The following is a 13,443-nucleotide window of genomic DNA, read 5'->3' on the forward strand; positions in this document are numbered from 1 at the left end:
TAAAAAAATCGCGCAGACTGATTATAAATTGCGGCACAATTCAGTAGCACAAATGATCCACTGGAATTTGTGCAAAAATTATAATATTAAAACAACAACAAACTGGTGGGAACATGTCCGGTTCGGTGGCTGATGGCGACGGGCAGAGACTGCTCGCCCCGCGCATCCCCGGTTGGCTCCCCACTCCTTGGGGGGCACAGGACGCCCCGAAGAGGCGTTCTGCCAGAGGAGCAGCACAGCGGGAGGACCCCTGCATCGGCGGTAGCCGTCGGGGGTCTCCCGCTTCGCTCCAGGCACCGAGGAGCGCGAAGGGGAGGCGCGAAGCGTCTTCGCTGTGAGGCTGTCTGGAAGAAAAAAAGATACTTGAAGGATGCAGCGGCAGTGCGGTGAGGCGTAGACTCCCTTCATACCTATTACCAATTCTAAAACCTGTCAGTTGTGCTAATTAGAACTTTTGTTTAACTTGGAGAAGTGCGGCTGGAGGGGAGGGGGATTTCCCCCCCCCTTGGACAAGCGGCTAGAAACAAAAGTGCTCGTAGCCCCAGGGAAGGAGGAGGGGGAGAGCCAAACCAAAGAGGTCACACTCCAACTAAATGGATCTTCAGACCTAAATCCTTAGGCTTTAAGAAAATGTGATCGTTGGGAACTTTGAACTCTGAAAACTTTATTTGTTGCCTCAGTACTCGAAGTTGGCAGGGCAAGATGGCACACTTCCGTTGTCTTCATGAAAGCTGAACTTGACTCCACCTTTTAGCTTCAGGCTTCCGGTCTTTGTCTCCGTGTTATTTGGATACCTCTCTTGTGGATTGTTTGCTTTTGAACTTTCTGGAGTGAAAAACGTCTGTTCCCTGCCAGGGTGATTAGAGAGTTCCCTTGTGCCTGGTCTCTCTACCCCCAGAACTCTCTTGGCTGCTCTACCACTCTGACTGATTCTTCTCTATACTGACTGGACTCTTTATTACTAACAATGACATCTAAAAGACCACCTCCTGGAAAGTCCGGCTTTGCTGCCTCTGCCCCGACATCTACAACCTCGAGTCCAAGCACGCAATCAACATTGACAGCTTTTAAACAAGTTAAAACTGCGGACTTGGAGTTTCATCAAATGTTTCAGCAAATTCTACAGGGACAAGAGGAAATTAAGAAACAGCTGAAGGAGATGAAAGAAGAAATTAGAGGGAACCAGGAAAAAATTGATAAGAACTCACAGAGATTGGATCTCTTGGAGCAGGGGGCGGCTGAGATGAAGGGGGGGGGTGGAGGGCGTGCAAAAGGAAAACAAAGAGCTTGACACCCAACAAATGAAAACAGAGTTTGAGAGAATGTCCTTTTTTCTTAGATTTCAGAATGTGATGGAGACAGATGATGAAAACATTAGGGACATCATGACAACTATCTTGGCTGAGTATACCCAGAAAGAAAAGCAACAGATGGGGTGGGAAATAGACCTGGTCTATAGAGTGAACTCCGCATATGCTAGAACACACAATGTCCCCAGGGAGGTGCACATTAAATTTCTTAGGAAAAGCACAAGAGATGAAATTCTGAATACACAAAGGGGACAAGCCCTGATATACAAAGATAAGGAGATAACCATACTGAAACAGATCCCCAAGAAAGTGAGGGAGAAAAGAAAATATTATTCGCAATTGGCGAATAAATTATACCAGAAGGGGGTGTGGTTTCGTTGGTTGCTGCCTGAAGGTATGTTAATATTCTGGGAGGAGACAAGGGTCAGAATTAACACACCCATAGAGGCGCAGGCCTTTATGGAAAAAAATAAATTACTCCTAGAAAAACCAGAAGACATTCCAGTAGATACACAAGACACGGGAGGGGCCGGAGCACTGCCAACGGGGGGAGATGGGGCGACATCAAGAAAGCTTAGATCACATAAATAAGTAAGAAAATCCACATGATACAAATTGATTGAAATTATTTTTAATTTATCACACTGACTATATGTTATGTAATATTTGAATGCTATGCAAATGTACACCATGAGTCTGGAGGGGGCGTATACCTACCGCAGTTTGTGGCCACAATTTGTAACTTTCCCCATACCTTTTCCTTTTGTAAAACACCAAAAAACCAATAAAACTTTGTTTTAAAAAAAAAAAACCTGGTGGGAACATAAGCCTGAAAAAGTCACCGAAAATCAGATGGTCAAGATCCTGTGGAATTTTCGTATACAAACAGACAAAGTACTAGCGCATAACACACCAGACATCACACTGGTTGAGAAAAAGAAGGTTACAATCATAGACATCGCAATACCAGGTGATAGCAGGGTTGAGGAGAAGGAACATGAAAAAGTCGCGAAATACCAGGACTTAAAAATTGAAATCCAACGATTATGGCACAAACCAGCAGTGGTAATTCCAGTGGTAATCGGCACACTGGGTGCTATTCCAAAAGCACTGGAATTACATTTAAAACAGTTAAAACTTGACAAAATCACCATCAGTCAAATGCAAAAAGCTGCACTGCTTGGATCTGCACGTATATTACGAAAATACGTTACGACGTCCTAGGCCCCTGGGTGGGGCCCGACTAGTAATCAATGCCAAATCTGGCGAATCAACTGGCCGCTGTGATACAATCTAATAATAATAATAATAATAATAATAATAATAATAATAATAATAATAATAATAATAATAATAATAATAATAATAATAATAATAATAATAATAGAAAATGAGATGGAAAACCAAAGCTTTGCATGGACAGCACTTGAAAAACACTGAAGGAAAATGTGATGACAACTTGATAGGGACATGGCTTAAGATGGGAACTATCAAGAAAGAAACGGAAGGTTTAATACTGGCTGCTCAAGAACAAGCCCTAGAAACTAATGCCATGAAAGCAAAGATACAAAAATCCACTGACAACCCAAACTGCCGACTTTGCAATGACAAAGTCAAAACTGCTTCACATTTAATATGTGAATGCAGCAAAATTGCACAAACCAATTACAAAGCTAGACACAACCGAGTTGCTAAATCAATCCACTGGTCATTATGTAAAAAATATGATTTACCTGTATCCAGAAAGTCATGGGAACATAAAGTGGAAAAAGTTATTGAAAATGAGAAGGTGAAGATCTTGTGGGACTTTCGAATACAAACTGATTGTCATTTGGAGCACAACACGCCAGATATCACAGTTGTAGAGGACCGAAGTGTACAGTTTATTGATATCGCTGTTCCTGGAGATGCCAGAGTTGAAAAAAAAGAACTAGGAAAAAATCATGAAATGATTTTCATTTCGCGACCTGGCCATCGAACTACACGGCTATGGATGAAGCATGTAGCAGTGATACCCATTGTCATCGGGGCACTTGGCACCATGTCCAAGTATTTTACAAGATATATCAACAAATTGCAGCTTCCTGCAATAACACCAGCGGAACTGCAAAAAAGCTGTGCTACCCGGAACATCTTATATTTTAAGAAGGTCTTTGGTGGATACCCAGGACGCTGGCAGCAACTCGTATCAACCATTAGCACCAGTCAATGGTATTTGTGATGCATTTTTGAATGTTCAGTTGGCAGAGTTTCATGTTTAATGAATAAAGTTTATAATAATAATAGTAATAATAATATCAGGGTTGTAGAGGGCCGAAACGTACAATTTATTGTCATCGCGGTACCAGGAGATGCCAGAGTCAAAGAAAAAGAACTGGAAAAACATCATGAAATACCACCACTTGGCCATCGAAACTAACCGATTATGGATGAAACATGTAACAGTGATACCCCTTGTCATCGGGGCACTTGGTACCATGTCCAAGCATTTTATAAACTACATTAAGAAACTGCAGCTTTCTGCAATGACACCAGTGGAACTGCAAGAAACTGCGCTACTCGGAACATCTTATATTTTAAGAAGGTACTTGGTTGATACCCAGGACGCTGGCAGCAACCCGTATCAACCATTAGCACCAGTCAATGGTATTTGTGATGCATTTTTAATGTTCAGTTGACTGAGTTCCATGTTTAATGAATAAAGTATATAATAGTAATTGACAGCCAGCATGTCCAGGGATTGCATTCCTGACCTATTAAGTAACATTAATTGGGTTGGGCCCTAGAGGCACATTTTGCAACCTAGCCCAGGGTGGTAAGATTCACCTGCAAACCACCCTTGGCATGAATTCACTTCCTGATGCTTCGTTCAGCGAGGCAGGAGATGCGCTTAGGTAAACCTCAGCCAAACAATGCATCCTTGAACAACTGGTTCTGAAAGTTTTTCCCTGGGGAGCCGGTCACAACAACAGCATTTACAAATGCAGGTGCTTCTAAAAGCCTGTGACACCAAGCACCAGCAGCCCCTCTGCTATATGCCACTTTTTTCAGTGCTCTTGTAACTTGTAACGGTCACTGAATGAACGGTTTTTAAGTCAAGGACTATCTGTGTATCTACAAAGATCAGAGTCGTGCAAGCCATGGCAGTCTGTGGAAGTGAAGGCTGGACTTTTGAAGAAGCAGGAAAGGAAGATTATTGAAATGATTGAACTTTGGTGTTGGAGAAGACTTAGAATAACTTTATTGTCACCTTGCCGACTCAGGAGTAAAGGCACAGGTGGACGGTGAATGGCCCCTCCCATAGGGAATAAAGAGGAGTGGAGTTTGCAGGATACAATAAGTTCACTTAATTAGTGTGAAGATTTTTTCCTGACTCTCAGAGATTCCTTGCCAAGTATTTCCTTGTACAGCATTGCGTTTGGAAGCTATCGGCCAGGCGGCTCTCCAAGCCAGATAAGGTCTATGGTTGTAAATTCACCTTTGAAAGACTGTTTGCCGGGACTTCATATTAAATCCTACTTAGTGGCGGTAAAAGCGGCAAAAAGGCAACATTTTTCCGCTCTTATCGCGTCCGCAGACAACTGCCCAGCCGCCCTCTGTTTAGGGTGACCTGCTCCTTACTTAACCAAGGAACTGGGAAAGACCCCTTGCAGGGTAGGGCTGAAGAATTTGTTCAGTATCTGCAGGATAAAATCACTCAGATCCAGACAGGCTTGGACTCTGACTGGGTAGATTTGGGCGAGTCAACGGGGATGAATCTTGTGGAGACAATCTGGGATGAGCTTGACTCTGTGACCCCCGAGGGCATGGACAAGATTATGGGGAGACTCAGTGCTGCCACTTGTGTGCTGGACCCGTGTCCCTCTTGGTTAGTTTCGGCTTCCTAGGAGGTGACACGAGTCTGGCTCCAGGCGATTACCAACGCTTCATTGAGAGAGGGGTTCTTTCCCACCGCCTTGAAGGAGGCGGTGGTGAGGCCCCTCCTCAAGATGCCTTCCCTGGACCCAGCTTCTTTAGCCAACTATCGTCCGGTCTCCAACCTTCACTTTGTAGCAAAGGTTGTCGAGAGCGTGGTAGCACGTCATCTTCCCCAGTACCTGGATGAAGCTGTCTACCTGGATCCGTTTCAGTCGGGTTTCAGGTCCGGGTACAGCATGGAGATGGCATTGGTCGCGTTGGTTGATGATCTCTGGTGGGCCCAGGACAGGGGCTGCTCCTCTGTCCTGGTCCTATTAGACCTCTTGGCGGCTTTCGATACCATTGACCATGGTATCCTACTGTGACGGGTTGGGAGGGGGGGCACCATTTTACAGTGGTTCTCCTACCTGTCAGATCGGTCGCAGTTCGTGTTGACTGGAGGGCAGGGATCGCCCCAAAGCGCATCACTTGTGGGGTGCCCCAGGGGTCGGTTCTCTCACCCCTCCTGTTCAACATATATATGAAACCGCTGGGCGAGATCATCCGTGGTTTTGGGGTACGGTATCATCAATATGCTGATGATACCCAACTTTTCATCTCTACCCCAAACCACCCAAACGATGCCCTCGATGTGATGTCCTGATGCCTGGAGGGGAGGAACAGGCTCAAGCTCAATCCCTCCAAGACTGAGTGGCTGTGGTTTCTGTCATCCAGATTTGTGCCCCGAGTCCCTTTGGGGAGAGGGGGCGGTATAAAAATCGAAAATAAAGGTAAAGGTAAAGGTGCTTCTTGTTCCATCTTTGATGATAGGGGGAGAAATTGTAGCCCCCTCAGAGAGGGCCCGCAATCTGGGAGTCCTCCTGGATACATGGCTTAGTTTAGAAGAACACCTGACGGCCGTGACCAGGGGGGCCTTTTACCAGGTTTGCCTGGTACGTCAGTTGCGCCCCTTCCTGGATCGGGATGCTCTATGCACAATCACTCATGCCCTCATCCTTTCTCGCCTGGATTACTGTAACACTCTCTACATGGGGCTGCCCTTGAAGAGCACCCGGAGGCTTCAGCTGGTCCAGAATGCGGCCGCGCGGGTTATCATGGGGGTACCTAGGTGCTCCCATGTTACACCCCTTTTAGGCGGCCTGCACTGGTTCCCAGTTGTTTTCCGGGTGCGATTCAAGGTGTTAATTATGACCTTAAAAGCGCTCCATGGCTTAGGCCCAGGGAACCTGCGAGACCACCTACTGCCACCAGTAGCCTCCCACCATCCAGTGCGATCCCACAGAGTTGGCCTCCTCAGGGTGCCGTCAACCAGACAGTGTCGGCCGGTGACCCCCAGGGGGAGAGCCTTCTCTGTGGGAGTGCCTTCCCTCTGGAATGAGCTGCCCCCAGAGCTTCGCATAATTCCCGACCTCCGGTCCTTCCAGCGCGCCCTAAAAAGTTGGGTTTTCCAGCAAGCCGGCCTTGCCTGAACAAAATAAAATAAATCCTTGATTTAATTGTTAATTTTAATCTAATTTTTAAAATGTTATTTTTAATATTAATTGGGTTTGTTTTTGGATACTCTATCTAATTTCCTTTTTAACTTTTGTAATAAAGCTTAATAAAAAGGGGCTTTGTTGGGAAAAGGAGTCTGCTTCATGAGTCGGTGACAATTTCTCACTTCCACATCAATTCAATGTGCAACCCCTTTCTACAAAGGGGACTTCGCCATAGCTAAGATGCCAGCTCCAAATTGCTTCTTCCTCGTCCCTTATTCTTGACCATCGCTCGCTGAGGAAATGTTTTGGAGAACTTGAGGTCTTCACCCTAATTCAACTGTGGATACAGTAAAGGTAAAGGTTCACCTGGCACATATGTGCTACTCGTTCCCTAGGGGGCAGTGCTCATCTCCGTTTCAAAGCTGAAGAGCCAGCGCTGTCTGAAGACATCTCCGTGGTCATGTGGCCGGCATGACTCAACGTCGAAGGCGCACAGAACACTGTTACCTTCCCACCAAAGGTGGTTCCTATTTTTCTACTTGCATTTTTTATGTGCTTTCAAACTGCTAGGTTGGCAGAAGCTGGGACAAGTAACGGGAGCTCACTCTGTTACGTGGTGCTAGGGATTTGAACCGCCAACCTTTCTGACCGACAAGCTCAGCATCTTAGTCACTGAGCCACTGCATCCCACAACTGTGGATATGGTTGTTTTTTCCTGATGGATACCTGTGTTGGTTCCGAAGCTCAATAGCTCTTCTCCTTCCTTCCTTGGCTGTTGCTTTGCTGTTTCAAACCACAGTTTGATTTGTTGTTCTTCATCGCCCCATCCCCTGAAGACTGCAGTAATGGGATTAGTGCCAGGAGATTTGCCTGGTGGTGTGGGCGGGCTGGAGACTTAGTACAAAGACACCTGCACACCTGGACAGAAGCAAAAGGGCCCTGTAGCTGTGGTTTAGTTGCAAAAGGTAAGAATTTGGGATAAATTGGAGGAGTAAGACAGGGAAGTCCTTTTGATCTATGGAAGGAATGGGATCGCTGGGTTTTTTCAGTTGCTTTGCTTGTTGCTCGCAGATTAAGGGCAGATTAAGTCTTTGTCCTTTAACGCCCTATAAAAATGATAATGTGGAGTATTGTTAACGCAAACTGTATCCTATGCTTCTCTCTTCTCTTTGAATTGATTTTCAAAACTCCTTCCAGTCTGGAAATTGAACAGGGTACATAAGTCTCAAAAGCATTAAGAGTTAATTAAGAATTAAGAGAAAGACAGTTTCCACTTCTTCTTTTTTTAAGTGAGACTATTAATCTTGAGTGTTCATTTTGTTTGTGTTCTAAATGAATGCGGATTGTGGATTGAAGATAATATTATATTGCAGAATTTGTCTCCCCATAAATTAGGGAAAGGGAGTTTGTGACCTGAGAGATGCTGTTGGGACTACAGTTCCCATCGCCCCTGATATCATGGGGGGGGGGGTTTGGGGGTGTCATTAGAGCTTGAGTCCAATATCTTCTCGGGGGGAGGGGGGAATTTGAAACAGATTTATATTTGGAGTTGCTTCTAATTGATTTATTGCAAAAATGTAAGGTCTGCTCCGGGGACTTTGATTATATATTTATTTAGTGTACATGGACTAGCAACGGTATATTAACATTTCAACGAGGTTAAAATAAAAATGTTTTAAAAATCTGGGTTCAAACATCAACATCTAGGCCATTTAGTGAAGCACAGCATCGTTTATATAGGTAGTCCTCGACTTACGACTGCAGTGGAGCCCAAAATTTCTTGTTGCTAAGTGAAACATTTGTTAAGTGAGTTTTGCCCCATTGTTCGACCTTTCTTGCCATCATTGTGAAGTGAATCACTGCAGTTGTTAAATTAGTCACATGGTTGTTAAGTGAATCCAGCTTCCCCATGGACTTTGCTTGTCAGAAGGTCGCAAAAGTGGATCCAAGCATCTGACGTTTGATCTGGTGAGGGTGCTGCAACCGGTTGTAAGTATAGAAAACGGCCCTAAATCACTTTTTTCAGTGCTGTTGTAAGTTTGAACAGTCACTAAATGAATCATTGAAAGTCAAGGACCACTTGTGTTAAAAAAAATCAGATACTGGACTCGTTTCTGCCTTCAGCTTACAATCAGTCAACGGTCGTAAGTGTGAAAAAAAGATTTCAGTGCCGTTATAATTTTAAACGGTCATTAAATGAACTGCTGCGAATCGTGGACTATCTGTGTTTGATTTAGGTCCATCTTTTCTCATTAGGCCAAGGGACGTGGTGGCTCAGTGGCTAAGACGCTGAGCTTGTCGATCAGAAAGGTCAGCAGTTGGCAGTTCGAATCCCTAGCGCCGCGTAACAGAGTGAGCTCCTGTTTCTTGTCCCAGCTTCTGACAACCTAGCAGTTTGAAAGCATGTAAAAAATGCAAGTAGAAAAATAGGAACCACCTTTGGTGGGAAGGGAACAGCGTTCTGTGCGCCTTTGGCATTGAGTCATGCCGACCACATGACCACGGAGACGTCTTCGGATAGCGCTGGCTCTTCAGCTTTGAAACGGAGATGAGCACCACCCCCTAGAGTCAGGACCGATTAGCACAGATGTACGAGGGGAACCTTTACCTTTTCCCATTAGATCCTTCCTACTTTTTCTTTTGGGAGAAAGGCATGGAACAGAAGCTGTCTTCTGAGAAGCTGTATTAAAATAATGAATATTTAAAGGATGTATTTATTTCTGTGTGTAAACCATGACTGATTTTCCAGGGCTCCTTGCTCTCTTCCTTGTGCACATCTAGATGCTTTTAGGAGGCACTTTTCACCTTCTCCTGCTTGGGCTTCTCCTGTTGGACTAGATAACCTAAAAGGCCCCTTCCACTTCTATTTATCTGTATTTCTTCCTCTTCTCTCTGTATCTTTGGAAATTCTTTCCCCTTACATCCCAAATTGTACCCTCCCCAGTGGGAAATTGCTGGTCCTCCCTGCTGCTTTTAATCCCAGCTTTCTGCCATCCATCCCGTTCTGATTTTGGCTGTTTTGAATTATTAAAAAATCACCCCAATCGGTTGTTTTTTTCATAACAAGGGCCCAAGAAGGGAAGCATGCAAGACCTTACCTGACAGAATCATCCCCTCCCCTGCCCTGTAGGCCAAACACCTAGGTTACCCCATCTTCTACGTTTGGACCAGAAATTCTAGCAACCTAATGCGGGGGATGCTTATATGTTTGCTCTTCGTTGAGAAAGGGATCCAATCCACTATGAACCTCTGCAAATTCTTCAGTAGATGCAGAAGGTCCTTTGACAAGCTCTGGGACCTGAGATGCCTAATCTTTCTTCCTTTATGTGACTATATTATTTTGTTTTTATTCTTTTCTTTTAATACAATAATACAACAGCAGAGTTGGAAGGGACCCTGGAGGTCTTCTAGTCCAACCCCCTACCTAGGCAGGAAACCTTATACTGTTTCAGACAAATGGCTATCTAACATCTTCTTAAAGACTTCCAGTGTTGGGACATTCACAACTTCTGGAGGCAAGTTGTTCCACTGATTAATTGTTCTAACTGTCAGGAAGTTTCTCCTCTAAGTTGCTTCTCTCTTTTATTAGTTTCCATCCATTGCTTCTTATTCTACCCTCAGGTCCCTTGGAGAATAGTTTGACTCCCTCTTCTTTGTGGCAACCCCTGAGGTATTGGAAGACTGCTATTATGTCTCCCCTAATTGTTCTTTTTCATTAAACTAGAGATACCCAGTTCCTGCAACCGTTCTTCATATATCTTAGTCTCCAGTCTCCTAATCCTCTTTGTTGCTCTTCTCTGCACTCTTTCTAGAGTCTCCACATCTTTTCTACATCGTGGCGACCAAAACTGAATGCAGTATTCCAAGTGTGGCCTTACCAAGGCCTTATAAACTGGTATTAACACTTCATATGATCTTGATTCTATCCCTCTGTTTATGTAGCCTAGAACTGGGTTGGCTTTTTTGGCAGTTGCTGCACATGGATGTCTCATATTTAAATGGTTGTCCACTAGGACTCCAAGATCCCTTTCACAGTTACTACTATTGAGCAAGGTACCACCTATACTGTACCTGTGTGTTTCGTTTTTGTTGCCTAAATGTAGAACCTTACTCTTTTCAGCATTGAATTTCATTTTATTAGATAGTGCCCAATGTTCAAGTTTGTCAAGATCCTTCTGTATCTTAAGCCTGTCTTCTGGAGTGTTGGCTATTCCTGCCAGCTTGGTGTCATCTGCAAATTTGATGAATTCCCCATTTATTCCCTCATCCAAATTATTGATGAAGATGTTGAAGAGTACTGGGCCTAAAACAGAGCCTTGGGGTACTCCACTGCATACTTCCCTCCATGTAGATGCAGTTCCATTGAGGACTACACGTTGAGTGCGGTTGGTCACCCAGTTTCGAATCCATCTGGTGGTGATGCTGTCTAACCCACATTCTTCTATTTTATCTAGTAGTAGGTTATGGTCTACCTTATCAAATGACTTACTGAAGTCCAAGTAAACTATATCGATGGCATTCCTCTGGTCCACTAATTTTGTCACTTTGTAAAAGAATGCAATAATATTAGTCTGGCATGATCTGTTTTTGACAAACCCATGTTGACTTTTGGCTATTACTTTGCTTGCTTCTAGGTGTTCGCAAATTCGTTGCTTGATTATCTTTTCCAGAATCTTTCCTGGTATTGAGGTCAGGCTGATAGGTCTGTAGATTCCTGGATCTGTTTTTTTTCCCTTTTTTGAAGATGGGAACCACATCAGCTCTTTTCCAGTCCTCTGGCAGTTCCCCGGTGCTCCAGGATCTCTGAAAGATATAGTTCAGTGGTTCTGAGATCTCATTTGCCAGTTCCGTCAGAACCCTGGGGTGTAATCCATCCGGTCCTGGTGATTTGAACTATAGTGGACAGGGGCTCACTTACCATTTTCTTCCCTATTTCAATTTGTGTTCCTAATCTGATTTTTGTGGTACTGTTTTCTTTTATTCTATTCTATTATTTTTTATTTTTTATTTTATTTTATTTTATTCTTTTGTTTTTAAGTTTTTAAGAAGAGACTAGACAGTCACATCTGAAATAGTAGAGGTTCTCCTGCTTGAGCAGGGGGCTGGACTAGAAGGCCTCCAAGGTCCCTTCCAGTTCTATGCTAGTCTAGTCTTTTAATTTAGTTTAGTTTAGTTTATTATTTTAGTTTAGCTTAATTTTATTTATTCTTTTATTCTATTTTTATTATTTTATTTTATTTTATTTAACATTTTCTTCATTATTCTTTTTTATTAATTCTTTTTTATTCTTTTAATTTATTCTATTTGTATTCTTTAATTTTATTATATTTTTATTATTTTATTTTATTTATCATTTTCTTTATTCTTTTATTATTTATTGTTTTATTTAATTTATTCTTTTCTTTATTTTTCTTTATTCTTTCATATTTTATTTATTCTTCTCTTTTATTATATATTTTGTTTTATTTTATAATTTGCGTGCCACTCATCATGGAGCAATTTCTTACAATGGTCTTTTTCTGAGCAGACACCCTCCAAGCAAACTGTCAAGCAGTACAAATTGCCTTCGACTTAGTCATTCGTTTAGCAATGATTCAAAATGTAATAATGAAATGGAAGTAATAATGGAAAAGAGCTAACTATAAATTGTCTGTATGGAGATTCTCCGGCATCCAGGACATGGTTGTCCCCAAAGGTGCTTCCCCCCGCCACCCCAAGACGCGACTTGGACTTTCTGTTTTTTATTTGAAGATGTTTCAGCTTCTTTCAGCTTCTTCTGTTCCGTTCCATTCCATTCCATTCCGTTCTATTGTATATAGAATGTATCTTGTCTTTTTATGTACCCAGAGAGCATATGCACCAAAGACAAATTCCTTGTGTGTCCAATCACACTTGGCCAATAAAGAATTCTATTCTATTGTACTCTATTCTTCATTCCAATATCTATTCTATTCTATTTTATTCTATTCCATTCCATTCTATTCTATAGAATGTATCTTGTTTTTTTATGTACACTGAGAGCATATGCACCAAAGACAAATTCCTTGTGTGTCCAATCACACTTGGCCAAAAAAGAATTCTATTCTATTCTATTCTATTCTATTCTATTCTATTCTATTCTATTCTATTCTATTCTATTCTACTCTACTCTACTCTACTCTACTCTACTCTACTCTATTCTATTCTCCTGCCTTCCTGGAAAACACAGGCATATCTCTCGTACGGCCTTTGCAATATCTCTGCTGCAGTTACCCAGGTAACAACCTGCACACATCCATGCTCTGCTCTTGGGACCCCAAACATGTTGTAACCTGTCATTAGCCAGTGTTAGGAAGTGGAAAACATTCCCCATAGGAGGATCTTTCTCATTAGATCAGAGAAAGCTTGAAAACAACTTCTAAGGAGACCTCTGCAAAAGGGTTAAGACCAGGGGTGACATGATAGCAGCCTTCCAATATTTGAGGGGCTGCCACAGAGAGGAATGGGCCAAGCTATTTTCCAAAGTACCTTTGAAGGCCAAGCAAGGAATAATGGATGGAAACTGAACAAGGAAAGATTCAACCTGGAAATAAGGAGAAAATTTCTGACAGTAAGAACAATCAACAGGAGTTGCCTTCAGAAGTTGTGGGAGCTTCATCACTGGAGGGTTTCAAGAAGAGACTGGGCTGCCATCTGTCAGAAATGGTGTAGGGTCTTCTGCTTGGGCAGGGGGTTGGACTAGATGACCTACAAGGTCC

Source organism: Natrix helvetica (genome assembly GCF_964273705.1).
Source record: "Natrix helvetica genome assembly, chromosome: 8".
Taxonomy (NCBI): Eukaryota; Metazoa; Chordata; class Lepidosauria; order Squamata; family Natricidae; genus Natrix; species Natrix helvetica.